At 40.0% G+C, this 27,006-nt stretch overlaps 1 protein-coding gene across 2 annotated transcripts in view; it reads left to right on the top strand.

The window, feature by feature from the left end:
* Positions 1 to 27,006, top strand: part of SIL1 (SIL1 nucleotide exchange factor) — a 218,713-nt gene that overhangs the window by 84,757 nt on the left and 106,950 nt on the right. The gene's annotated exons all lie outside the window — the stretch shown is intronic.

The raw sequence follows: 27,006 nt of genomic DNA, 5'->3' as shown, positions 1-27,006 counted from the left end.
CTTGAATATGTACTGAGCTTCTCTTTACCCAACACAAACTTGAAGGGTGAAGATCCTGGAAACGTGGACAGGTTCAACCAGTCCTGGTCACTAGATCAGGGGGAACTAAATCTAGGACAAACTAGAGATAACCTACCCCTCACAATCAGTAGTAAATGCATGCTTAAACATGGATTCACAAGTGCCTTAGAAAAATGTGTGGATGATAGCAGTGTGGTGGGCAAGAGTTGTATAGAGAGTTTTGAGGACCTCCACTGATCACGATGGATGAAGAACAGTGTTTTTCACACTCGATGAACAAGCCAGGAGGGTCCTGTAGGTTACTCTGATGCTTTGATGGAGGTGACGTTGGCTGGAGAATTGTATTGTTGGGTCCTTTTCAGGCATGAGACGTGGAGAAATATTGGAAGAGAGATGGGTCCTAATGATCTCTGTAAGATTGCCGACAATGTTGGCTCAGTAGCATCAGCTTTCTCCTGTGTTGGAACTGGATTTATCTCATGATTTATTTTAAAGCCTCCATGGAACATACTTAGTAAAGAATGAGGTCACACTGATTTGAGGCCTGAACAAAGTCATCAGGAACAACACTATAAAAGATATTTCACTGGTAACCAGCACTCTCCATCTCCTGTTGTTTTCAGGCTGCGCTTGTCCTGAGCCCAAAGATGGAACATTTCTGCTTTGTTTTTGGTGCTGTGCCCATGCATCACACTTGTGGTGCTCTCTGAACAAAGGCCTACTCCCTGCTGGGCACAAGAACTGGGCCTATGCCTGGGGACAGGATTCCTTTTGGAAACAAATAAGCCAGGCATCTTGCAACCCCCTCCATTTTGCCTGTCTTAAGGAAGAGGCCAAGGTTCCACTTTCTTTGCAAGTAGAGCAGAATGTACTTTCTTAAAACTATTCAGATATCACAGTTGGGGTCAATTATCTGCAGAAATAGATACATATATAAAAGGGAAGCTTACAAAGAAGAAATTTGTACCAAATAACAGCCTACATTTTTGTTAAATTTCCTTTTTCTTTTTAAAGGCCATATAGTTGAAAGTCTGAGTGTCCAAGAAAGAATGAAAAATAAATAAATAATAAAAAAAGAAGAAAGGAAAGAAAAAAAGAAACTAAAGTACTTAAAGATTTTTTAGTGTAAATCTGAAGACTGGGAGATCATATGTTCCTTACCAGCAGTGGAGCCTGCGAGAGGCTTCCCCTTCTCTACCTTCTTCCTTACCTTTCACTTCCACACCCTTGTTGGATGGATGATCAGGCAGAGAACTGGCCTCAAGAACCTTAGCTGTTCTAAGTCCCTAGCTCTGCTTGCCTGCTTCTCCAGCCAAACCAGATGGCTTAAGGTCTCATAAAACTGATTTACTGGGTCTTGATGTGAACCCCTTCTCCCATCTTCAGAGCCATATTACCAATTAGGGCTGTGTAATAAATTACCCAAATTTGGTGGTGTAGTGGCTTAGTTCACAGTGTCTATCTATATGATGAAGTTTTGGAATATAGGTGAGATCCAGAGCCGACGACCAAGAAAGAATTCTTGAGATGTATTTGGTGCAAAGTGGTGGTTTTATTAAAGCCTGGGGACAGGACCTGTGGGCAGGAAGAGCGGCTGCCTCTGGCCTGTGAGGGATGGCTAATTATGTATCTGGGAGTTGGGAGGGGTTTGGGGATAGTTGTACTCTCTAAAGAATTTTGGAAGCAAGGTTTCCAGGACCTTGAGGGGGCTAGCTGCTGTTGGGAAAAGCTCATTTATTACTGTGTAATAAAACCTGAGTCATGAGACCCTTCAGATGTGTATCTGTGGGCCATGTGCTTGGGGGGTGATCGCCAACACGTATCTTGGGGGTTTAGAGATAAAGGAAATTTCTTTTTCTTTTTTCTTTTTTAATATTTTATTTATTTATAAGAGACACAGAAAGAGAGGCAGAGACACAGGCAGAGGGAGAAGCAGGCTCCCCACAGGGAGCCCAATGTGGGCCTCAATCCCAGGACCCTGGGATCACAACCCGAGCCAAAGGCAGATAATCAACCACTGAGCCACCCAGAAATCTTCTAAAGGAGATTTCTAAAGGAATTTTTATATGCTAAAGTAGACTTATAGGCTCCTGGGGGTCGGGCTAAGATTGCCTTCTGCCCTTAACAAAGTATGAACATCGAGGCAGCTGAGTCCGTAGAGGAGTGGCCTTCTACCCGTTACAAGGACTTATCAATGTGCAGCCCGGGGCTGGTACTTTGTCCTCAGCTAGTCTTCTGTTCCCCCATAATTTAGGTCAGAAGAATTGGCTTCCAGGATCATTCAGTTTGTTGATAATATGTCTTTGGAAACAATTCCTAGATCACATTTCTGGATCAAAGGATAAGTGCAGTCACAATTTGTATTAGAGGTTGTCCAGTTGCTTCCATAGGGATTGTACCATTTGGCATTTCTGTCAGCATTGTTTGTAACTCCCCCTTTGCCTGTAGTCTTACCTGTAGGTAGATATTTGCCAGTCTGATAGGTGATAAATAGTTTCATTCCTATGATGCAGAAGGCCTACTACAGTTTTTTTGGACCTTTCTCATATTTAGGAAAAGTTGAACATCTTTTTTAGTTAAGTGGCATTGTATTTATTTTTCTGTGAACTACCTTTTACATCTTGTCTTTTTTTCTATAGGGTTATGGGACTTTTTCTTCTGTATTTTTAAAAGCGCTTAATGGATTAGTATTATTAACACTTCGTCTATATTAAGTTGCTAATTTTTTCCTAGTTTGTCATTTGTCTTTTACTTATGATATTTTCTATGCATCTAAAATTTTTATGAACTTATTTTTGCATCATCAAATTTATTAATATTTTTGTTATTGCTTCTACATTTTGAAAGATGAATAGGAAACTTACTCTCTATTTTTAGGTTATAGAGGAATTCACCTTTGTTTTCCTCTGGTACTTGTATAGTTTCATTTTTTAATGTTTAAATATAATTTGTTTGGAATTTATCCTGATCCATAGGCATGAGGAGTGAAGTTAATTTTATCTTTTTCCATATGTCTGTTAAATTATCCCAAAGATGCTTATTAAAAAGTCTTCCTTTCTTCACAGATTTGAGATGTTACTGTTATTATGTATTAGATTTTCATATGCAGTTTGGTCTATTTTTTAATTTTCTTCCCTGTCCCATTGCTAATTCTGTCTATTCATGTGCCAGTTACCAGACCTTTTTTATATAGACTTTGCAATATATTTTACTACCTAGTAGATCCTTCTGTTTTATTTCTGTGCATTCTTCGTGTGTGTGTGTGTGTGTGAGAGAGAAAGACAGAGAGAGAGAGAGAGAGAGAGATGCCCCAGAAGACAGCCAAGCACTCATTCCTGAGAAATCTTAACTCTTCAAGGTAGGCAGAAGAAGGTAAGCTGGCAAAGAAACCCCAGGAAGGAGAGACTGTAGAGATAGGAGGTAATCAGAGATTTGCAGTCTCCAGTCAGGGCAGAGTACTTCTGGACTGAGATACTGATCTCTGTGTCAGGTGCTGCCGCAAAATCTCAAGATGTGGGGAGTAAGAAGCATCAGTCGGTATCACTGGTTGGGAGTAGTGTGGAATGGGCTGTGGAGTGAATGGGAGGTGAGGAGGTACATTCAGGTGTAGATAACTATGGCGAAGTTTCTCCGTATAAGAGAAAAGAAAGGAAATAAAGAAATGTAGTACCTAGAAGGAGTGTAAGACAGGGAAGTTTTCCTCTGTTTGAAATTCACATAATACAAAGTTAACCATTTTATTTTATTTATTTAAAGATTTTATTTATTCATGAGAGATACAGAGAGAGAGGCAGAGACATAGGTAGATAGAGAAGCAGGCTCTATACAGGGAGCCCGATGTGGAACTCAATCCTGGGACTCTGGGGTCATGCCCTGGGCTGAAGGCAGCCGCTCAACCGCTGAGCTACCCAGGTGTCGCTAAAGTTAACCATTTAATTTTTTATTTTTATTTTTTTTTTAAGTTAACCATTTTAAAGTGAGCACTTTAGTGGCATTTAATACATTCGAAATCATCACCTCTATCTGGTTCCAAAACGTTATCATCACCTCAAAGGGAAACCCCATACCTATTAAGAAGTTACTCTTACATTTGTCCCCTCTTTCTAGCCCTTGGCAGCCACCAGCCTTCTTTCTGTCTTTATAGATTTACCTCTTCTGGGTATTTCTTACAAGTGGAGTCATACAATATGTTACTTTTGTGTCTGTTTTTCTTCCATGTAGTATAACATTTTCAAAGTTCTTTCATGTTGAAGAAACTGAAGGCTATGTATAAATGATGTTGTAAAGACTCTAGTACACAGAGACAGATGAAAGATCTAGAAAAGAGGTTGGGTAAGAGGTAAGGTTTTTGAAAAGGTGAACTCCATTTATTTGGAAGGGGGAAGTTGGGAAACCTTATCTGAGAGCTTTTGTGTGGTCTGTGACGGAGATGGCCAGACCTCCACTGAGAGAGGGGAGTCAGAGGTTCCAGGGAGGGTAGATGATCTGAACTAGTGATTGAATAAAAGGGGTAGGTTGCTCTAACTAAAGAAACGTGCTTATGATTGGTGGTGGTACAAAACACTTTTAAACTTTGATCACTGTTTACTCGAGTTCACAAAAGGTCTTTTGGGGGAATCCTCCAGATGTTGCATAGTCACAGAGGGAATATTTACTTGTTTCTATTTTCTTCTAAGGCAGTGTTCTAACCATACTGGAACTTGGGGTCCTACTATGAGTAGGGCGCACATGGTGTAGGCACCCTCACAAGTTTAAAAAGTTTTTGGTTGGGCTTTCCTGAAGCAGACATTGTGATAGAGGCTGGGGTGCAGTATGGTTATTCTAACACTTGTGATAGGAAAGGGAAGGAGGCAGGATTGGACCAAGAAAGAAGTCAAACTATGACGTGAGCCCATTAAAGCCATGGCCATCCCATCGGGGAGTTTGGGAGTGAGTAGTCCTTTAGGTGGTCCTACATTAGGTAAAAATGGTTATGTTTTTATAACCATACCTGGTGGAATCATCACTTACGGGCTGCCTCAGAAGCTCATGAGCTTGACCAAAGTAGCTTTTTACATATGAGACAGCCCTGAAGGAGCTGACAATGTAGTTTCCCTTGGGATGGAAGCAAGTCTTTCCTGAAAGAGTTGATTTGGACATATTTGCTGCAGGATAGGCAGTCTTGCTGGGCTTCTAGCTAGAATAGCTTGGAGCTGAGGCATGTGGGAAGCAACCTTTTTTAGGACAGCTCCTCCATTCATTGCCCCAGAAGTTGCTCTTAAAAACTAAGTGTGTGCATAGGAGCCTGGTGGGCTGGTGGAGTTGGCACCAGAAGTTACCCTCTGCTTCTCAGGTAGAATGAGCTGAGCCCTGCCATTTGAGAACATAGGCATGTGTTCCCATGGAGAGTGCAGTCTTGCTTATTAAAAAAGCTTTATTCTCAGTCAATCAAGTGACCAGGAGTGGTGTGGATTCTGAAAATGTTTCATCATGTTTTTGACTTCACTATTCTTTGTAAGAGAAATGACAAAAAGGAAAGTGCACCTAGTCAGCAGTCAGCAAATGTTTGCTAAGCGAGTGAATGAAAGAACTATTGTGAGCTGAGCAGCAGCAGGAAGGAAGCAGAGGGTCAGATTTCTGTGTCATCTTTTCAGAGGAGACTGTGCTCCAGAGGTAGAAGCTTGATGGGCTTAATAATAGCTCACCATGGAAAGAGAGGGTGAAGGATAGATCCTGGAGCAGAGGCACAGTGTGGTACAGGGTCAGGGTAGGGAGGTTCCTGAGTATGGTAGACATAGGTGAGAATTGCCTCAATTGCCTTGTGGGAAGAGAGGATGGGCACCTGGAAGTGGATGGGTAACTGGATACTTGCCACATGTGGCCATGGGACAGGGAGGGGGTGGTCTGGTAACCTTTTCCCTGGGGAGGCTTTTCCCTTCCCCATTGTTAGATAACTTTGTAGTTCTCCTCTGCTTCTAGCTGCTTCTGCCTCACACCTGCTTTATCACTTTCTGCCCCAGAACTTAATATGACTGCCCCCTACTCTAGTCCATTGACCGACCCACCAGCTGTTGTTTCATCTCAGACCTGTGGCCCATCAGCCCCATCCTAGTTCTCAAGAGTCTTTCAGTGTCCTTGTGGCCTTGCTCTTCACCACAGAGCATGGCACCTGTCATTTGTAAGACACTATTCATTGTCATTCCCCTGGATACCATCACCTGTTAGTTAGATGGGGAGAGAGGTAGGACTGAGCAGAATGTTGGGTTACGAATGAAGGAATGGCTATGGGGTGCAGCTTAGAATCCTGGGGTTTGGGCTGCTGTTGTGGTCTGGTTCCTAACCCTAGGAAGTTACAGTAGTTACAGCTAGGTGAAGGAAGGAAGGAAAGAAGCCAAGAAATATAATAATTTATTATTTTAATAACTCATTTACATAGAAGTTAAATTTGGCAAATTGTTTCTATATCTGTTATTTCACTAAAGTCCCTTCTTACCTCTGACCTGATACTTTTTCTCCCTCCTATTTTTCAGATGTAGCCATTTTTCAAAGCTGTCATAAATACTGTGTCTTCTCTTTCCTTTCTGCCTCAGAGATTTCTGGCTTCAGCCCTCATTGATTGCTATGCAGAGGACTCTCAAGCCTGTGTTTCCAGCCTTAGCCTCACCCTCTAAGCCCTGAACTCATATTTTCAGCTGCTTGATATATATCCACCTGTCTCATTGGTGCTACACACTTTTAAGCCAAACTTAGGATAATATCCTTCAAAACTCCTTCTTCTTACTTAATCGTTGACATCATCATCCTCCCAGTTACCCTACCTTTGAACTTTGCAGTCTCCCTTCCTCCTCCCTCCCCATCAGCTTAGTCTTAACAGTCGCCTTGCTCTAGCTGGTCCCATCACTTTGTTTTCATTCCCAGTGCCCAGTCACGTTCACACTGCATGACTTTTTACTAAAGTATGTCTCCTTGCCCAGTTTCCCCAGCAACAGGTGTATCTGTCTCCAGATACATTCTCTACTATTAGCCAATGTTCTTCTAACGTGATTTTTCCCCCAAAGAAATGCTTCCCCATTGCTTAGAGATTTAAGGTCCAGTTTCTCAGCATGGATTTTGAGGCTCCACAACCTCTTTCTTTCCTTCTTATCTCCTACAATGACCCTTTACACACTTAACCTCATCTTCTAGGCATGGAACTGCTTCTGTTCTCTGATTGTTCTGAACTTGACTTCTTCCTTGCCTATATTCATGTTATTTTTTTTTGTTCTGAAGCTTTTTTCCTACTTCTCTATTTCTCTGCTCTCTTGCCTCTTAGCCTACATAATTTCTACCTGTTAAAATCATACTGATTTATATGTCCATTTCAATGGAATACTGTGCCACTGTTGAGAAATGAGGTAGATGCACATGTGCTGTACATGAATAATACCGAAAGTATACTGCTAGATGGTAGAAAATGTGTCATATGACAATACATATGATGTGATCCTATTCTTGAAAAAATTATTAGTAATAATGTATATGAATATTTATATAGAAAAAAGTGTGCAATATTAATAATTACTATTTTGGGAATGCACCTGGGTGGGTGGCTCAGTTAGTTAGCCAACTCTTGGTTTCGACTTAGGTCATGATCTCAGGGTTCTGAGCTCGAGCCTCATGTTGGGCTCCGTGCTCAGTCTGGAGTCTGCTTCTCCCCATTTTTCCCCCACTTCTCGTCTTCTTACATGCATGTGCTTGCTCTGTCTCTCTCAAATAAATAAAATCTTAAAAAAATAGCTTTTTTTTTTAAAGAAAGTGTGAGTGGGGTGGGAGGTGTGGGGAAAGAAGTAGAGGGTGAGGGAAAAGGAGGGGGAACAAATCTCAAGCAGACTTCTTGCTGAGCATGGAGCCTGTTGCAGGGCCTGATCTCATGACCATGGTATCATGGCCCGAGCCAAACTGAGAGTCGGTTGTGTAACCAACTGAGCCACCTAGGTGCTCCAATCATTATTCTTGAAGAAAAGTGATGATTATAGGGATTATAGGATGATTACATATTCCTGTAATGTTTGATTTTTAAAATATGGTGATTATATATTTCTGTAGTAATCAGAAAACGTAAAGCAAGGAAAACGTGAGAAAAAAAGTTGTCCTTTCTACTTCTATTTCAGGGTTATTCTGAATTCTCTCCTCTCTTGTTGCTCCCAGTAGTCTTACTTATATTCCTCTTGCTTACCACACCCTCTTGCTTGAAGCTCGCATAAAGCCTTATATTATAGTAATATATGGATTTGCTTTATACCCCCTTCTTGATCCTGAGCTAAAACCAGTTGATATCATTTGCATCCTGGAGCCCCTGTAGGGCCTGGCCCGGTGCTTGTCCTTGGTGGTGCTCCAGCAGCGTTGGCTGAGCTGGGATGCCACGCCCTGGGCATCTCTGGGTATCCTGGGACCTTAGTGCTCCTTTGGTTTGGGAGGGACTGAAGGCCCTGTTTTTTCCACAGCAAGAGCTATATGCCTGATGAGGCTGATCAATTGGCCTTTACTTCATTACCAGCTTCCTGCATAGGATCCTAATGATTATGATTGATAAGGACGTGATTGGAAATCTCATCTGTGTTCTTACTGATCCCTGGAGGAATCCATTCCCACATGGCAACCTAGGCCCAACCTAGCATTAGATAAATTCAGTTCAGCAATCCGTCAACACTTAAAGTAATTGAAGTGTGGATTAGTGCCTGCCAAGAATGGCAGGAGGAAATGATAGAAGAGTTTTTGGCTAAAGGGCTGAACTGTCCAGTCCTTGGGGTATCCATTATTCTACTGGCCCACCAATCCCTCTGCTGAGCCTTGTGGGTCTTCCCATGCCCCAGATCAGCAGATTCTGGTCTTTGTATTAAGGGGCTTATAGCACATAGTGAGAGACTTTTCTATTTGACCTGAATCTGTTTTTCTTGGGAATTGACAACAGAGGTGTTTGGTAGTTATAGTTAGGGTTTGGTTGTTCCTTTTTTTTTTTTTTTTTAAGATTTTATCTGTTTATTCATGAGAGACACAGAGAGAGACATAGACACAGGGAGAGGGAGAAAAAGGTTCCATGCAGGGAGCCCGATGTGGGACTCCAGGATCACGCCCTGAGCTGAAGGCAGATGCTCAACCGCTGAGCCACCCCGGCGTCCCAAGGGTTTGGTTGTTCCTGAAGTGCTTTTGGGGTCAGCACATCCTCAGCAAAGCTCAGAAGCAGCAACAGTGTCTGGTGGTGGGACAAGAGCTGCTTTTGAAGTTAGGCATACCTGGGTGGGAGACCCAGTTCTAATACTAGCTAGAAAGCTACTCTAGGCAGGAAATACTGTGGGTTGCAGGATACTAGGGGGCTGGTAATCTGGTGTTGGGTAAATATTTGTCAAGTTGGACTATTGGGAGGACCAAAGTATTCTCACATGGGAATACCTGTCTCATAGGATTGTTGTGAAAATGAAATGGGATGTGTAATAGCTACTCTAGTCCCTGGCACCAAGAGGTATTTGTTAACTGCAGGTTTCCTCTTTGCCACCCCTTCCCCATTATACTCTTAAATGTTAGAAATGGTAAGACTGTGTACATACTTACTAAGCTGCAATGAGAATGCCTTGAGTTAATGTCATTTTTTAGCAGATGTGGTCTCTTTCTCCATCTGTGGTTGTCTTCTATGGTCCTTACAGCCATCTCCATGATCTTTGAAGGCTAAGTTAACAGCAGTGGCTCATGGCACAGCAGTGTCATACGGTGGAGAGAACAGAGGACTAGGACAAGTTACTTGAGCTTGTTGCCATCTGTCTTCCTATCTGTAAAAAAGTAGTATCTTCCCTCTGTAGAATTTATATTGCAATCCCTATCTACTTATGTTTGAGAGCACATTCCCTTTCCTCCACTGTTTTCCTGAAGGATGCTGTGTCCTGTTGTATGCCTCCCTCTCCACTGCCCTGCCTGCGTTTACTTCACTTCTGAATGCCTGTCTTAGGTTAGAAACTTACCAAGTGAACCATCATTGACACCATATTGTGATAACAGTGATTAATGCTGTTCCTCATGGTGTGGTAGTATACTGTTTATTAGTTTGCCTGCTAATTAAAAAGACCTTAAGTAGCTTTTAGTAAAAGAATATATATAGGAGACTGCTTAAATATAAATTAAAAATAATTTAAACTCTGTGGTTATGAGGTTGGAGAAAACAAGCATTATAATCACCTTGGCTACTTTGGTTATAAGACCTAAAGATTAAGTAGTTCTGAATGTCCTGGCAGCCAAGAGAAAAAGGTAAATATGATAAATTACATAATTATCATTTAATAAGATTGCCAATATTTATATTGGTTTTCTGCTGAGAAACAAGCTTTTTCTTGGTACTAGTAAGAACTGATCTAAAAGCATTTTCATTTTTTAAATTTCTTTTTTTTTATTTTAAAGATTCTGTTACTGGGATCCCTGGGTGGCGCAGCGGTTTGGCGCCTGCCTTTGGCCCAGGGCGCGATCCTGGAGACCCGGGATCGAATCCCACATCGGGCTCCCGGTGCATGGAGCCTGCTTCTCCCTCTGCCTGTGTCTCTGCGCCTCTCTCTCTCTCTGTGTGACTATCATAAATAAATAAAAAATAAAAATAAAAAAAAAAAAAAAAATAAAGATTCTGTTACTTATTCATGAGAGACACAGAGAGAGGCAAAGACCTAGGCAGAGGGAGAAGCAGGCTCCCTGTAAGGAGCCCGGTGCGGGACTCGATCCCAGACCCCGGGATCACGCCCTGGGCCAAAGGCAATGCTCAACTGCTGAGCCACTCAGGCGTCCCTAAAATCTATTTTTCTTTTCAAATTTCTATTTAAATTCTAGTTATTTAAGATACAGTGCAATATTGGTTTCAGGAGTAGAATTCAGTGATCCATCACTTAAATACAATACCCGGTGTTCATCATAACAAGTGCCCTCCTTAATACCCATCCCTCATCTAGTCCATTCCCTATCCACCTCTCTCCATTAGCCCTCAGTTTGTTCTCCATCATTAAGAATATTTTATGATTGGTCCCCCACATATGTTCATCTATTTTGTTTGTTAAATTCCACATGACTGAAATCATCATATGGTATTTGTCCTTCTCTGACTGTTTTCACTTAGCATAATAACTCTAGTTCCAACCATGTTGTTGCAAATGGTGTGTGTGCGTATATGTACCACATCTTTATCCATTCATCAGATGATAGACTTTGGCTTCTTTCTGTAGTTTGGTTATTGTTGATAATGCTGCTGTAAACATTGGGGTGCATGTATGCCTTCAAGTCAGTATTTTTGTGTCCTTTGGGTAAATACCTAATAGTGCAAATGCTAGATTATAGAACACTTCTATTTGTAACTTCTTGAGGAACCTCCATACTATTTTCCAGAGTGGCTGCACCTGTTTGCATTCCCATCACCAGGGTAAGAGGGCTCTCCTTTCTCCTCATTCTCACCAATACCTGTTGTTTCTTGTGTGGTTAATTTTAGCCATTCTGACAGGTATATGGTGGTATCATTGTGGCTTTGATTTGTATTTTCCTGGTGATAAGTGATGAGCATCTTTTCACATGTCTGTTACCCATTTGTATGTCTTCTTTGAGAAATGTCTGTCCATCTGCCCATTTCTCAACTGGATTTTGTTTTTTGGGGTGTTGAGTTTGATAAGTTCTTTATAGATTTTGGATACTAACCCTTTATCAGATATGTCATTTGCAGATATCCTCTCCCATTCTGTAGGCTGCCTTTTAGTTTTGTTGATTGTTTCCTTCACTGTGCAGAAGCTTTTTTATCTTGATGAAGTCCCAATAGTTCATTTTTGCTTTTGTTTCCCTATCCTCTGGTGACGTGTCTAATAAGAAGTTGCTGCAGCTGAGGTCAAAGAAGTTGCTGCCTGTGTTCTCTAGGTTTTTGATAGTTTCCTGTCTCACATTTAGGTCTTTCAACCATTTTGAGTTTATTTTTGTATATGATATAAAAAACTGGCCCAGCTTCAATCTGCTGTCTAGTTTTCCCAACACTATTTGTTGAAGAGACTGTCTTTTTTCCATTGGATATTCTTTCCTGCTTTGATGAAGATTAGTGGACTGTATACTTGTGAGTCCATTTCTGGGTTTCCTATTCTATTTCATGGATCTATGTATCTGTTTTTATACCATATTGTCTTCATGACTATAGCTTTGTAATATAGCTTGAAGTCCAGAGTTGTGATGCCTCCAATTTTGTTTTTCATTTTCAGGATTGCTTTGGCTAGTTGAGGTCTTTTCTGGTTCCATACAAATTTTAGGATTGTTTCTTGTAGCTCTGTGAAAAATGCTGGTGGAATTTTTTTTGTAACATTTTATTTATTTAGGGACGCCTGGGTGGCTCAGTGGTTGAGTGTCTGCCTCTGAGTCAGGTTGTGATCCCAGAGTACTGGGATCGAGTCCTGCATCAAGTTCCCTGCAGGGAGTCTGCTTCTCCCTCTGCCTATGTCTCTGCTTCTCTCTGTGTGTCTCTCATGAATGAATGGATAGGATCTTAAAAAAACAAAAAGGGATTTTATTTATTTATTTGACAGAGAAAGTATAAGCAGGGGAGCAGCAGGTAGAGGGAGAAGGAGAAGTAGATTCCCTGACATGGGGCGGGGCTCTAGTCCCAGGAGCCAAAGGGCCACCCTTAACCAACTGAGCCACCCAGGTGCCCCTGCTGGTGGACTTTTGATAGGGATTGCATTAAATGTGTAGTTTTCTTTGGGTAATAAGAGACATTTTAACAGTGTTTGTTCTTTGAATCCATGAGTATAGACTACTTTTCCATTTCTTTGTGTCCTCCTCAGTTTCTTATAAGTGTTCTATAGTTTTCAGAGTACAGATCTTTTACTTTTTTGGTTAGGTTTATTCCTAAGTACTTTATTGTTTTGGTGCAATTAAAAGCATTTTTATAGGGGTGGCCTGGATGGCTCAGCAGTTTAGCACCACCTTCGGCCCAGGGTGTGATCCTGGAGTCCTGGGATCGGGTTCCACATTGGGCTCCCTGTGTGGAGCTTTCTTCTCCCTCTGCCTGTGTCTCTGCCTCTCTGTGTCTCTCATGAATAAATAAATAAATAAATACAATCTTTTTTTTTTTTTTAAAGCATTTCTATAGTAGACATTACACCATGTACTAGACAGTATTTTTATCAAATTTTTTTTCAGAAAGTGCAGAAATTTTTTTTTTCTTCTCTAGTCTATTCCTTATATAGACTTTGAACAAAATTTGAGGGCATGTAAGAAGTCAGGTTCCAATGAACTTGTAATGTAGAGAACAAATCCAGTGAACATTGTTCTGTTTTAAATGGGATGCAATATAGACTCCCTTTAGCAGAATGGACACAGAGGCTGTCCTTAGATTGCCTTCCTGACACTCTTGCTCTATTAAGTTGGTTTTTAGCAGGGACTCGAATGGTAGTCAGATGAAGACTGCAACTGTAGTCAGGACTTGGGACTATATTTCATTTTCAAGACACCCTTAACCCACAGCCCTTTATCAGGAATTATCCATTGTGGTGATGTGAAATTGACTGGACACATAATCGACTTTTAAATAAAAAAAAACAAACTAATGAATTATATAACTATTTTCATTAGTGTGTCCAGTGGATGGTAAAATCTGTATCCAGTACCTTTTGTACTTATGTATAGTTTTATTTGGGAGAAAAATATATCCTACACAATCTATTGCTAACTGCCGTAATACACATTAACTCCCTTTTTCCCATTCCCGTGCTGAAGATGTAGCCTTTAGTTACATAAGAAACTCTTTTGTTAGAGATCAAAAGTATAAATATAGGCCCAGGAGACTTAGTGAGAGATGTTAGTTGTGGCTATGTGAGAGAAAATAAAAATTCCAGATTTTCTTATCTGTTACCTTTGGTTTTTCTCTTCTTGGGATATTGAATGTTGGTTTGGGGAAGAAGAAAGTCCTTGGAAAATGTGGATATAGCTGACGCTTTTTTGCTAATGGAGAGGATTCCTTTAGAATTTGGAAAGGGAGGAAAACCAGAAAGTTGTATATGAATAAAGTTATTATGAAGTGATTTTCTTACTTTGTTGAACCTTTTGATTGTCATTAGTCTCAGAAGAAGCTATTCACTAGAGTTTAATTTTCCATTTAGTTCTTTTTGCCACCCCCCTGAACTAATGAAATCCAGGCCGGTTCATTATCCCTTTGGCCCTCATTAGGAAGTTATTTTTCATTCCCTTACCCTCCTTCTCTTAAAGGGGTACCTGAATTGTTTGGGAGGGCAGGGTATTCTCTACTTGTTTATATCCATTATTTATGCTGGCAGTCAATTATACTCAGCCTTCCTTTCAATTATGGAGATGGCTCTTGAGCATTTTTGTTTCAAGGAATAGGTATCTGTTACAACAGTAAGCTCTGAAGAGAGGGGAAATATCCATAATTCTTTTCCTCAGAAGACAAGGAGGGCTAAAGGATCCCTGGCCTCCTATCTGACTCCTTGGAGAGTCACTGCTCTTATTTACTCCTTGGCTCAGGGTCTCCTGAATTGGAGTTGGCAGAAGGCACTCAGGGTTGTAAACCAGATTTGAATTCCGTAGAGGTGCCTGTGCTGCAAGGCCTCAGGGTTCCAGCCTGTGTCTGTGCTGGATACCATGCCCCTCAAAGCCCGTTTCCATCTAGAGTTTGACTCAGCCCTCACAGTACTCCAGGGATATGCCCTTTGTGAAATAAAGATATACTTCTGCACTGCTGAACATGGTTGTCACTAGCCATCTGTGACAATTTAAATTAAAACTAATAAATTAGGGCAGCCCAGGTGGCTCAGTGGTTTGCTGCCTTCGGCCCAGGGTGTGACCCTGGAGTCCCGGGATCGAGTCCCATGTCAGGCTCCCTGCATGGAGCCTGCTTCTCCCTCTGCCTCTCTCTCTCTCTGTATGTCTCATGAATAAATAAATAAAATTTTTAAAAAGTAATAAATAAAATTTAATATTCAGTTCCTTAGTTTCATTAGTCATATTTCTGTTGCTCAGTGTCTATGTGGGACTGGGGTCTGTTGTAAGAGGCAGCATGGATTTAGAATGTTTATATTGTCACAGAAAGTTCTGTTAGCCCTGGTCTAGAAAGTGGATGGCTAATGCTAGTCTACCTTACTTGACTGCTGACATGAAAACACAGCTTCATCTGCTACACTGTATCTTTTTTCTTTTGTGATTTTATTTTTAAGTAATCTCTATACCCAATGTGGGACTCAACTCAAAACCCTGAGATCAGGAGTTGCGTGCTTTACCAACTGAGCCAGCCAGCCACCTCTCCTGCACCAAATCTTAAATAGCTCCTTAATGATTATTATTATTTTGTTGCCTTATTAATTTAAGTCATCAAGTGAAAATATCTAGATGCTGCTACCTAAAGCCATTAGTAACCAGAATTATTTGTTGGGTACCCAGAAATGTGAATGTGAGATTTTACATTGAATAATATAGCCATATTGCAATAGTGACCCTGGAAAGACATAGTTGCTACATTGAGAGTCCCTTGACCAATACAAAAATCTTCCCAAATACCAGATCTAGATATATGCTTCCTTGCTCAGTGCTTTAGTTTGTCTGTGGTGTATTAGAGGGAATGAGGACAATGTAAAGCATATTCATATACATCCTACCCTGCCATTCCCTCATCCTAAGTGCATTAAAGCATAGGATTTGTCCTAGGGTAAGCTGAAGATATGATCTGAAGAGATAACTCTTTAACCATGGGATTCGATTAGTAGAATTTGGAAAGTGGGTATTGGTATTGCAATGTCTCCCTAGTAGTTCTCTAGTCCTAGCACATCAATGACTGTTTTGGTGCCTCTTGTGTAGAACTGTGCCGACTACTGTGCCCCTTCAGGCTGAGTGCAAGTTTATTCAGAGAGGAGACTTTGGGGAAAGTTCTTCATGATGTGTGCCAAAGCCTCAGTTTCTGGGCTCGGGAGGTATAATGGTAGCTGTTAGGAAAAGCTAAGGGAGATTAAATAGCAAATTCCCAGAGAGAATTAAAAAGATTGTTAGATTGGAATCACAATCTAGATAAGAAAGTTTGGGGAAGATGGAGTTTTGGTGTAGGTTGGGACTAAATAAATGAAATCTTAGAAAAAAAAAAAAAAGAAATTGAAGTTAAAAAGAATCACTGTCCCTGGCCACTGTGAGCTTATAATTGAGAGTTGTGGAGAACATTTAACTGATGCCTATGAGCAGATATTAAAACTATCTATTAACTATTAACTATTAACTATTAAAATGTGACATAATGAGGAAGTCTTGGATGGATAATAAAAATTGGGGGAAGTTGAGATATATGTCACTTATATGCTTTTTGTAGCTCTGAAGTTATTTATTTTTTAAAAAATATTTATTTATTTATTCATGATAGACAGAGAGAGAGAGAGAGAGAGAGAGAGAGAGAGAGAGAGGCAGAGACACAGGCAGAGGGAAAAGCAGGCTCCATGCCGGGAGCCCGACGTGGGACTCGATCCTGGGACTCTAGGATCGTGCCCTGGGCCAAAGGCAGGCACCAAACTGCTGAGTCACCCAGGGATCCCCTGAAATAATTTATTTATTATGGAAGTGAAGGAGGACTTCCGTGTTTTGTTCATAAAGGTATTATGTATTTAAGAACATGAATTCCTGAAAACTTGTTTTTAGATTGTGGAAGGGAGGATGGTTGAAGAATCAGAATTAGACCTGAGAGGGAAGTAGCTTTTTGATCTCTTTCTGAAGGCTTTTTTATTAGTCGATTTGGGTCACAATGGTCTTTGAACAAGAGTGACCATTAGCTATACCAATTGAAGGAAAATTGGTTTCTTAGTCACTGTGCTGGTGAAATAACGGGGTGGTTATAACTCTGACCTTTTTGACATCTTTTCCCCAGTTTTTCAAATGTCCAGCCACCTGGCACAAGCCCTGGGAATGATCATTTATTCTTGTAAATGGAAGTGCTCTGAGCCCAGAGATTGATCATAGGATGGGACAATGTGCAAAAAAACAGTATCAATATCAAGCTTTTGCTGTTACCAAGGCCTATATATTCAGCCATTTTAGTGGCTTTCCATGTAATACATTTGACTTTTAGTTTCTGTTGCTAAAGTAATGGTAACATATTCTGTTTTCCATTTGTTTATTTATGGTCTTGTTTTCTACCCTTGCAAAACTTGATATAGGTACAAAGCTTCAGAAATGTACACATACCAGAGTAATAGATAACTCTGATTTGGTTACAAGGCAATAATTTAAGTTGACAGGTTTAGCTGATAACATAAAACACACTAGAGAAATAGGATCAGTTTATAAATGTCAGCAGAACCCCTGAGAGTGAGTTGCTGCCTTGGAGCTGACTCTGGTACTGTTGTTTTGTCTAATATATTATAAAGTGAAATAAACTGATGTCTGTGAAAATCTGGCTGACCAAGATTAAAAGAATAGTGTTGTAAATTAGCTGCTTCCTTTATGTCACTTTTTTTTCTTTATGTCACTTTTAAGCAACTTTCAGAAAGGAGTAAATGACAGGACATGAGGGTCCTTGCAAAGACCTGGGGTCCATGTTCTCTGTAATTCCAAGAGGCCAAGAGTATTGGATGAACCTGCCTGTGGCAACCTACTAGGAATCACAATTTGCCAGTTCTCCATGCTCTGCTATGCCTCTTTCTGGGAATATGACATCTCAGAATAGAGGAGATGTCCACAGGTCTGAAAACTAGACCTTGTTGAAGGCCATTATAGGTTCTGTCATTGTGGCAGCCATAGCCATCCGAAGTCATGATGTGAAATATTTTAGTGATTTGTAAAAACGAAAATCAATTCAGCATAATGAGGCGTTGACACACAAGATCACCATCTCCCTCATGGAAAATAAATATTCCTGCTTTACCTTGACATTTATTCCCCATAAATGCACTAGCATTTATGTAGCATTATCTTATGATTGTGTTTTATTCCTTGTGATGGGCTCTTTTATTGATGTCTGCAGAGCCAGGGGAAGCAGTGGGGACTGCTTATGGCATCTAGGAGTAGTTGATTTTTAGTTAGGGAACTAGTTTCAGTTTTGTATAGTTAGTAGGACTGGACATAAAAACTAAGCACATCTATCATTTTCATGCCACTCCATGGCTTCCACACACTCGGAAGAGTCCTTGGTATATTGCTTGTACTGTGTAGAGCAGTTTGGTCTGATGTCCTTGTTTTGAGATATCTCCTGCTACAAAGGAAAACTAGAGTTTAAGGGATAGAAATTTTTAAAAAGTCATGTTTCCATTGACCTGCCTCTAGACCAAGCTGCCCTGAATCCTGTCTAGAAACTAATTTCAGAGATTTCTGTGGATATAGCTCACAAACTCTGCTTGATGATTTGTCGTTTTCAGTCATTATGGGTATTTAAAATGGCCTTAGTCTGTTGGGGCTTTTCTAACAAAACACCATGGACTGAGTGGCTTATGAACAATGGAAATTTCTTTCTCACAGTTTTGGAGACTGGGAAGTCCAACATCAGGGCACCAGCAGATTCAGTGTCTGGTGAGAGCTGGCTTCCAGTTCATAGATGGCTGTCTTCTTGCTGTTGCCTCACTTGGTGGAAGGGGCACAGGAGCTCTCTGATGTGTCTTGCATATGGGCACTAATCCTGCTCATGAAGGCTCCACTGTCACCATGAACTCTTCATCTCCCAAAGGCCCTGCCTCCAAATACCATCAAATTGGGGATTACATTTCAACATATAAATATAAATTGGGGATAGGGGGACATGGGGCACAAACTTTCAGTCCAGAGCAAGCATTAAATAGAGCTCAGAGATGCTTAGGTTTAAAGACAAGAGGGGATAAAGGGAAATGAGTCCTATTTTAAAAACTCTTTAATCCTCTCTACCCTTAACTCCCACCAGGGCCCATCCTTTTCTATGATTTGGTTTCCCTACTTCAACCTAAAAGACAGATTGGCTGGTTGGGTGAGGGCTCTGTTGAAGATCATTTGGGGACAAAAACACTGACAAGAACCCAGCATCTTGTTAGTTAGTTTGTGCTTGAGTGAGGCTCCTTCCCGTTCCCAGTCCTCTGGATCACCTTCTTGTAAAGCCATAACCCTAGCAAAATACCTGTCAGGTACTTCATTGAAAATATGCAATTTACATTTGATTGATTTGATTTATCTCCACTTTGCAGAATGTGTTAGAATGTGTGTTGTAGTGTATGTTGCTTATGACGATATGGTATTCTACATCATTACTTCTCATTTTAGAAAATGAGAAAATGAGAAAAATACCTATGTTGTAGGTATATAATAAGTATATTATATAGTTATAACAGTATATTTAAAGGGAGCCCAAATGAACTCATCCTATGGGAAAGACATGAAATGGTTGGTTGATTTATTCTTTCCAGCTCCCCTCATCTTTTCTTTTTAAAATATGCCTTTATTTAATTTTCTGATATGTGCTCACTATTTAAAAAGTCACAATTGCGGAAATATGTAACATAGGCAGTAAAGTCTTTTTAAGTCCAGTTTCTTCACCAGATATATATTGGTGTATATCCTTTTGAAAACCCTTTTTATTTTAAAAGTAAATACAGATACAGAAAACTAAAAGTGTATAGCTTAATTATTAGAAGGTGAACATTCTTGAAATCCTACCCAAATCGAGAAATAGAACTTTACTAAGTACCTCAGAAGCCCCTCCCATGCCCCATCAGATGTTAACTGTTAGCTTGAGTCCTATAGTAATTGCTTCTTTACATTATAGAATATTTTGTTACCCAAGTGTGCAACCTAGGCCCATTAGTGCTTCCCATTAAAAAAAATTGTTATATCCTTCATTTCTTTGATTCTGCAGGTTATTCCTCCATTTCTTTTTTTCCTTTATAATTTGTCTGTTGAAGAGCTTGGGTCATTTCCCAGATTGAATTTTGCTGATTTCATACTCATGATGCAGTTCAACATGTTCCTCAGATCTCAGTATTTCTTAAAAATTGTCAGCTGGGTCCAGAGGCTCAATCAGACTCAGGTTCTGTCCCTATGGCAAAACTATAAATAGTTTTGGGTTCTTGTATTAGGAAGTATATAATGTCTGATTGCCTCTCTTTTTCATGGGGTTGCAGGATGGTGATACTCAAATCTATCATTTTCTTTTTATTTTTAGATGCATTATTTTTATAGAGACACATCACCTCATACACTGTTTGGTTACAGTTCACAAAGGAAAGACAGAATAAATGCTTGGTGTTTTTTCCTTATCAGTTTTCAAGATGTGTTGGTTCTTGGTCATCCTCTGAAGGTGATTAAGTTTTTTTTTGTTTCTTTTCCCTTTATAAACTCATGGATTCAAGTGTATTGGGTATATTTGAATCCCTTGCAGTTAATTTTTTTTTTACTGAAACTGAAATTGACCCATCACTGGTCAATTGAAGGTTTTCAAAAAAGTTCTTTTGATGTTTCCCTAATAGTTATTGATAGCTTTCTTACTATCTGGTGTGACAAGATATTCTAGGCTCACCTTGTTTAATTCCTGCTCAGGACTGAAATCAGGCATTGCTGTAGGAAACCTTGGTTTTGTTTACAAGGAGTTGGTGTCTTAAGTCTATAGTCTGGCTGTTAGGAATGCTCATTGCCCCTGTGTTGATCATTGTTTCTAAGCCTTTTCTGTTGACAGTAGCTAGGAAATATATATATGGTAATAGACCTCATGCAGTCAAAAGGCTATTCATATTCAGGAGGACAGGATTTTTGTTAAACCTCTTTGATACTAACTCCATATTTCTTTTCTTCCACATTGAGAATTCTGGTTTTAGGACACAGGGAATAAACAATTAAAATATCTAATATTATGTATTTGCTCTGTGTTATTTTATACATATAACAGTTTGAGAATGGCAGTATTACCACTGTTGGTGGAATAATTGAAAACAGTTTAAAGCATCTGTGTGTGTTTGTTGTTTTTCAATAGCTACATAAGTATGTGTATGCTGTCAGAGTAGATAGCCATTATATAATTTCTTCCTTTTAACCCTTGTTTTGTCTTATTTCCATAAACAAGTATATATTCATTACTACCAGTATTGAATGGTATACTGAATTGGTAATACTATCAGTGTCTGTCTAGTGATTTTGATAGTCTGAAATGAGTTTTCTAGTAGATTCTTCAGGAAGGGCTCATTGAAACAATGTTCTCTGAGTTCTTATGTATTGATAAGTTTATCTATTGTCTTTATATCCAGAAGTCACTTTGGTAGATAGAAGGTCCTTGGCTCACATTTTCTTTCTTTGACTGTATTAAATGTGTTACTTTATCTTCTGCTGGCAGTAGGCTCTGCTGTCAAAAACACTGCTGACAATCTAATTTTTAAAATTTTATAAGTCATTTGCTATTTTTGTGTAAATGCCCAAATGATCTTTTACTTTGCAATCCAGCAATTTTCCTAGAATATGTCTTGATTTTGAATAATCCTGGCTGTTACTCTCAGGTACACAATGTGTTCTTTAAATATATAGTAAAAAACTTATTTTTTTAATTTTAGGAAATTTGTCTCAAATTATAGTTTTTAGTATTCTGTTCCCTAGTTTTTAGTATTCTGTTCCCTTGTTTGGGCTTTACTCTTCATATTGGATCTTCTTTATCTTCATTGTTTATCAGTTACTGACAGATTTTATTTTTTTCTTCATTTCCTTTTGGTTTTAAAATTTTCTTCCTTTAACCTTCTGTTTATCTTAAGGCATTTTCTGTTGTGATTATTTTATTTCTAATTCTTTGAGTTTTGGCACTTTCATTTCTTATTTTTGTTCTTAAAAATCTTATTTTTTAATTTATTTTTTTAAAGATTCATTCATTCATGAGAGAGAGAGAGAGAGAGAGAGAGAGGCAGAGACACAGGCAGAGGGAGAAGCAGGCTCCATGCAGGGAGTCTGATGTGGGACTAGATCCCCTAACCCCTGAATCATGCCCTGAGCTGAAGGCAGAGAGAGGCTCAACCACTGAGCCACCCAGGCATCCCTCTTGTATCATTAAAAAAAAGAGTATTTAGCTCATTTTGAAATAGCAAGCTCAAGTTTTGATCTGTTTGTAGCCATGTCTTTCTGGCTTGCTTGTGTTATCTGTGGGTGTTACTCTTGTCCACATTCTTTTTTACTATCTTCTAATAATTTTACTGTATAGGATTTGACCTTAGTACTTTTCTGTTGCTTATTCTTAGGTGAAATAAGATCTCTTGAACTGTTAGAAAGAAGAATGGTTTTAATTACCCTTTCTAAATTCATAGTGCTCCCTCTTCTGTTGTTTTCATGTAGTGTTCACAAACATGGCAGCTTCCTATATGAGCTTTCCTGGCCTCTGTTTTCTTCCCCCAGTTTTATCTGGACATCCTCTTTCCTTTATTTCTGCTTTTCCAGTTTTGCTCACTTTTGATTCCACTTCTGAAAGTGTCTTATTACGGGACCCTGTACTGATAGAGGGCGGTGGTTGATTAAATCAAGAGTTCACTGGGACTTAACTTCTCTAGCCCCTTGAGAATTTACCATGGGTTTCGTGGACTTGCCCACTATTGGCCTGGGAAAAATCCCTCCTAGGTTCCCTCCCATTGGCCCAGCTGTTTTTTTAAAGTGGATACCTATTGACTACTTTGGGGTTTCCCTTTCTAAAGTCTAGAAGACATCTCATTGCTTCCTCTGTCCTCTCATACAGAGACTGATACCATTCAGATCTGATGTCATTTGGTGATTTGTCTTCATTTGTTTCAGTTTTAAGATGCATAGATATTTTCTCACTTAGTTTTGATATAAATGTTGCTTATGGATTTGGTTTTGCTATCTAGTTGCTGAGTCTGTTTTTGTGTGGGGATTTGGATAGATTAGGAAACTATGCTGCTGCGACATTAACATTATATGTTCTTTAAAAGGAAAGATGAAATCATATATTTGCAATTTTTTCTTTTTGCTTAGTCTTAGTCATCTTTTCATGTCAGTACAAATCTCCCTCTTCCTTGTGTATCATTGAAGGGATGTGCTGTGTTAGGCTGCAAATCCTCTGTGATGGACATTTATATTGTTTCTTATTGCTCACAATTAACAAAAGTTCAGAAACAGGTAAAATCAAGGATCCACCAAAGTAGTAGTTAGTGAACTTTATTGTGCACACACCAGAAAGGCAGTTGGCAAACTGGGAACACTCAAACCAAAACAACAAGTGAAGCTCAGGGTATTATATTGTTGTAATGCAGCTTATATAGTGAGAGAGTGCAGACTATTCTTCACAGTGATTGGTTATAGTATTAGAATTTCCTTAAATGATAGGGAACTGCTCAATTGTTACCTCCTATCAGCCTTGGAAAACAGCTTTAGGGGATCCCTGGGTGGCGCAGCGGTTTGGCGCCTGCCTTTGGCCCAGGGCACGATCCTGGAGACCCGGGATCGAATCCCACGTCGGGCTCCCGGTGCATGGAGCCTGCTTCTCCCTCTGCCTGTGTCTCTGCTCTGCCTCTCTCTCTCTCTCTCTCTCTCTCTGTGACTATCATAAATTTAAAAAAAAAAAAAAAAGGAAAACAGCTTTAGGTTTTGTTTATGATGTCCAGAGGCATAAGCAAGAAATGACCTAGGTTAGGTTAGTTTTGCAAAATAAGTTAAATTATGCTTTGTTTGTATGACTAAACTGGTTTTGTCTGCTCAGAGAATTTTCAAGGCTGGTCCCTATTTGTTGCTCGTTTTAACATAGTTTATAAAATATTGTAATGAACATTCTATCCATATATCATTGTGCACTTCTTTGAATGTCTTCATTAGAGAAATTCCTAGAAGTGGAATCTGCTGGGTCAAGTGAAATGAACAGTTACAATTTTAATAGATATTGCCACATGCCCAAAGGTGTTGCATTAATTTATATCCTTAACGTACAGCGTATTAGAATGCTTTTTGCTGACTGGCCTTGCCGGTATTGGCCTAAAGACTCTCCAAGGTATGCATGTCGATAGTGTGTTTAGAGAGTGATTTATAGACCTCTGTAAGAAATTGATGAAGGCTGTGGAGCTTTTCAGAAATACATAATTGTGTACTTAAATATTTCACATACAATTTCAGTCTTCACAAGGTGGTTTCAGGTGATGTTGTTCTTGTTGACTTCCTAACCACCAGTTCTATCTTGTTTCTGTTGGTGGACTTGGAAACACTTGAAGGGTTCAGGATAAAGAGCAGTTATAGAGCTGTGACCAACAGTTCATCTACTAAAGCTTATAATTAGAGGTGATAATACTCAAGTCTGCAGTGCAGTCTGATGTGTGTGTTTAACTAACAGTTAAGAACTAAACCGCGTGTCCCTCTCATTCTCTTTTGATCTCTCGCTCTGTGTTTCTGTGTAATTCTTAGTCTTTGTACCTCTCTTTCACTTTCTTTCTGAGTTGAGGAGTGATACTGTGGAAATGAAACACATTTAAAAATACATTGAAAAAAAAAACATTGAAATTAAGTTTTGTTTTCCCCTAGTCCCAAATTAAAGACTGTCTTTGCAGCAATACATTCTTCTGCCCTGCGTTTCAGAAAGATGAAATTGTTTGTTTTTCTTCCCATAAAGCTAACTCATTTTTGTTGTGGAACATATACACAGTAGACATTTACTCTGTACCAGGCACTCCATTTAGCAACGTAAGGAATATAAAGATGTCTTGACTTCAAGAGGAATATAACCTACAGGAGAAAATTTTACAAATATTAGAATTTTATGGATGTTTCCCTCGCTAGACCAATGATTGCCTTAATTATGGAGAGGACATGTCTTTGATTTCCCTAAGACTTAGTATATCATAAGTGGCCAGTAAATGTCTGTTCAATGAGTAACAAGAACCCAAATGACCAAGAGAAAATAAATAGAGTGCCATTAGAGAGGAATAAATAAGACACTCTGGAGATTGAAAGGAAGGGAGGGCAATGTATAAAACCAGGTGGAGTTGTTCAAGCTAGGCCATTAAAAATGGATTTGAATAAGACTTAAAAGCAAGGAAAGAGGTAGTATCAAGGACAAAGGGAAGCATAGGGTGTGTTTGGCTAGAGCATAGGGTACCTGTGTTTGAGGGGAGATGAGGCAGAGAAGATCATGCAGGCACCTTAGTAGATTAGCCTTGGACACCAGCAAAGGCAAGGGTACTTTGGGGGCAGCAAAGAACCACTGAGGATTCTTAAGAGGTGAAGTGCCAACAGAGTTGTCCTTAAGTGACACCTTCTCTGCCTGTGTGTAGTGGCAGGAGGCACGGCACCAAGAGAGACCATTTATCTTTTCAGTGGTGATCCTTCTAACGTTGCTTCTAGCTTAGGTTACTGCCATCCCTGGAGTTTTGAGGGATTTGCCATGTTTGGAAATGGGAAAGAGAAAGAGGGTGTCAGAGGGTGTCTTGGAGATGGCTTTTAGGGAGGTGATTTTTATCAAAAGGGATTCAGACCAGAAATACTTAGTAGGGAATGAATCTAGTTGAGTGGGAGGGAGTACCAAAGCTAGAACTTTGAAGCACAGCCTGACTGTATAATGGGTAGAGTGTATGTAATCAAATGGTATTTGCAAAATTCACATTAGGTGCTTCAGATTGGCACTGTGGGGAGGCCCAGCCAGGGCCAGCATCAGCTGTTAGGATGATGGGATGAAGGTGTGGAACAGCTGCTTGTCTAAAGTGTACCGATCAGAAGGTTTGCCGGAGCACCAACCTTGTGCTCAGAGGCCCAAAACAACTAGGTCTCCTCGCCCATGCTTGGGTAGGCACCTGCCAATATAGTCCCCTGAGGAGCCAGAGCAAGGCAGCTGCTTCTATAAACTTCATGGTGCATGGTTGCAAAACTGGCTTTAGCCTGTGATTGAGTTCAGTTTATCAGGAAGCCTGAAACCCTTCTCCCTTGTTGCTGGTTGCCAGTTCTCGTTTAAACCCTCCTCATGTTTGTCTAAGTTATGTTTCTGGATACAGCCTTTTTGATTTCTGGTTTGATGTCTTGGGGGAGTGGTATAGAAACTTCCCCATCTTAAAGGGGTTTTGGTCCTCTTGCTGATGGTCCCAGTCAAGAAAAGCATTGGTGGGTATTTTCAGTGTGGTACAGGCTTGGTTTAAACTGCTCATTTCCTACACTCTCAGTTTGGATGCCTTGAAGCCTTTATTGTTATTGAACTTTTTTTTTTTTTTTTTTTTAAGATTTTACTTATTTATTCATGAGAGACAGAGAGAGAGAGAGAGACAGATACAGGCAGAGGAAGAAGCAGGCTCCATGCAGAGAGAGCCTGATGTGGGACTCAATCCTGGGACTCCAGGATCATGCCCTGGGCTGAAGGCAGGTGCTAAACTGCTGAGCCACCCAGGGATCCCCTGTTGAACTTTTTGTAGCCTTTAATGAGGCAGTTTGATGTGAAAATTCTACAAAAATCATGTGTTTGTCTCTCTACTACAGAACTCAATCAGTTGTGTATTAAGAACCTATTTATACTCAGTGTGACCATCTATCATGGTGATAGTCCCTATCTCATAGCTGGGAAAACCATACAAGTCACAGAGAGACAAGAGCCATGAAATACCATTATTGAGGGCTCTGTGGACTCTAAGCATCCCACATATATTATCTGTTATGCCTCACAGTGAACTCTGTGGAGTGGGTACTCTGAACCCCATTCTATGGGTCAGGGGGTTATTTGCCTAAGTTCTAGGAATTACTAACTGGTGGAACTGGAGCTGGAACCTGTGTCTTCCTTACTCTCTGTCCTTTACCCCTTTCAGACCTGTGGATCACTACCCAGGTCACCCAGATGTTAGGGGCTCTAGCTCCTGGTGAAGTTGGCAGTACAAGTGAAGCAAAGCACAGTGCTATTAGGTCTCTTAATACTGATGATCGCAAATTTTAAGCTAAGAGGCAACAAATTGGGATTATCATCACACTTTGATAGGTGGAAGAAGGCTCATGTGACCTCATGTTGTTCAAGTTGCCTACATTTAAGGGAAGTCCTCCACAATGGTGGGGGAAGATCTTGGGACTCGATTGCTTTCTCTGCACTGT

The sequence above is a fragment of the Canis lupus genome, chromosome 10 (assembly GCF_048164855.1).
Source record: "Canis lupus baileyi chromosome 10, mCanLup2.hap1, whole genome shotgun sequence".
In the NCBI taxonomy this organism is placed as follows: domain Eukaryota; kingdom Metazoa; phylum Chordata; class Mammalia; order Carnivora; family Canidae; genus Canis; species Canis lupus.
This window is presented reverse-complemented; position numbering and strand designations above follow the sequence as displayed.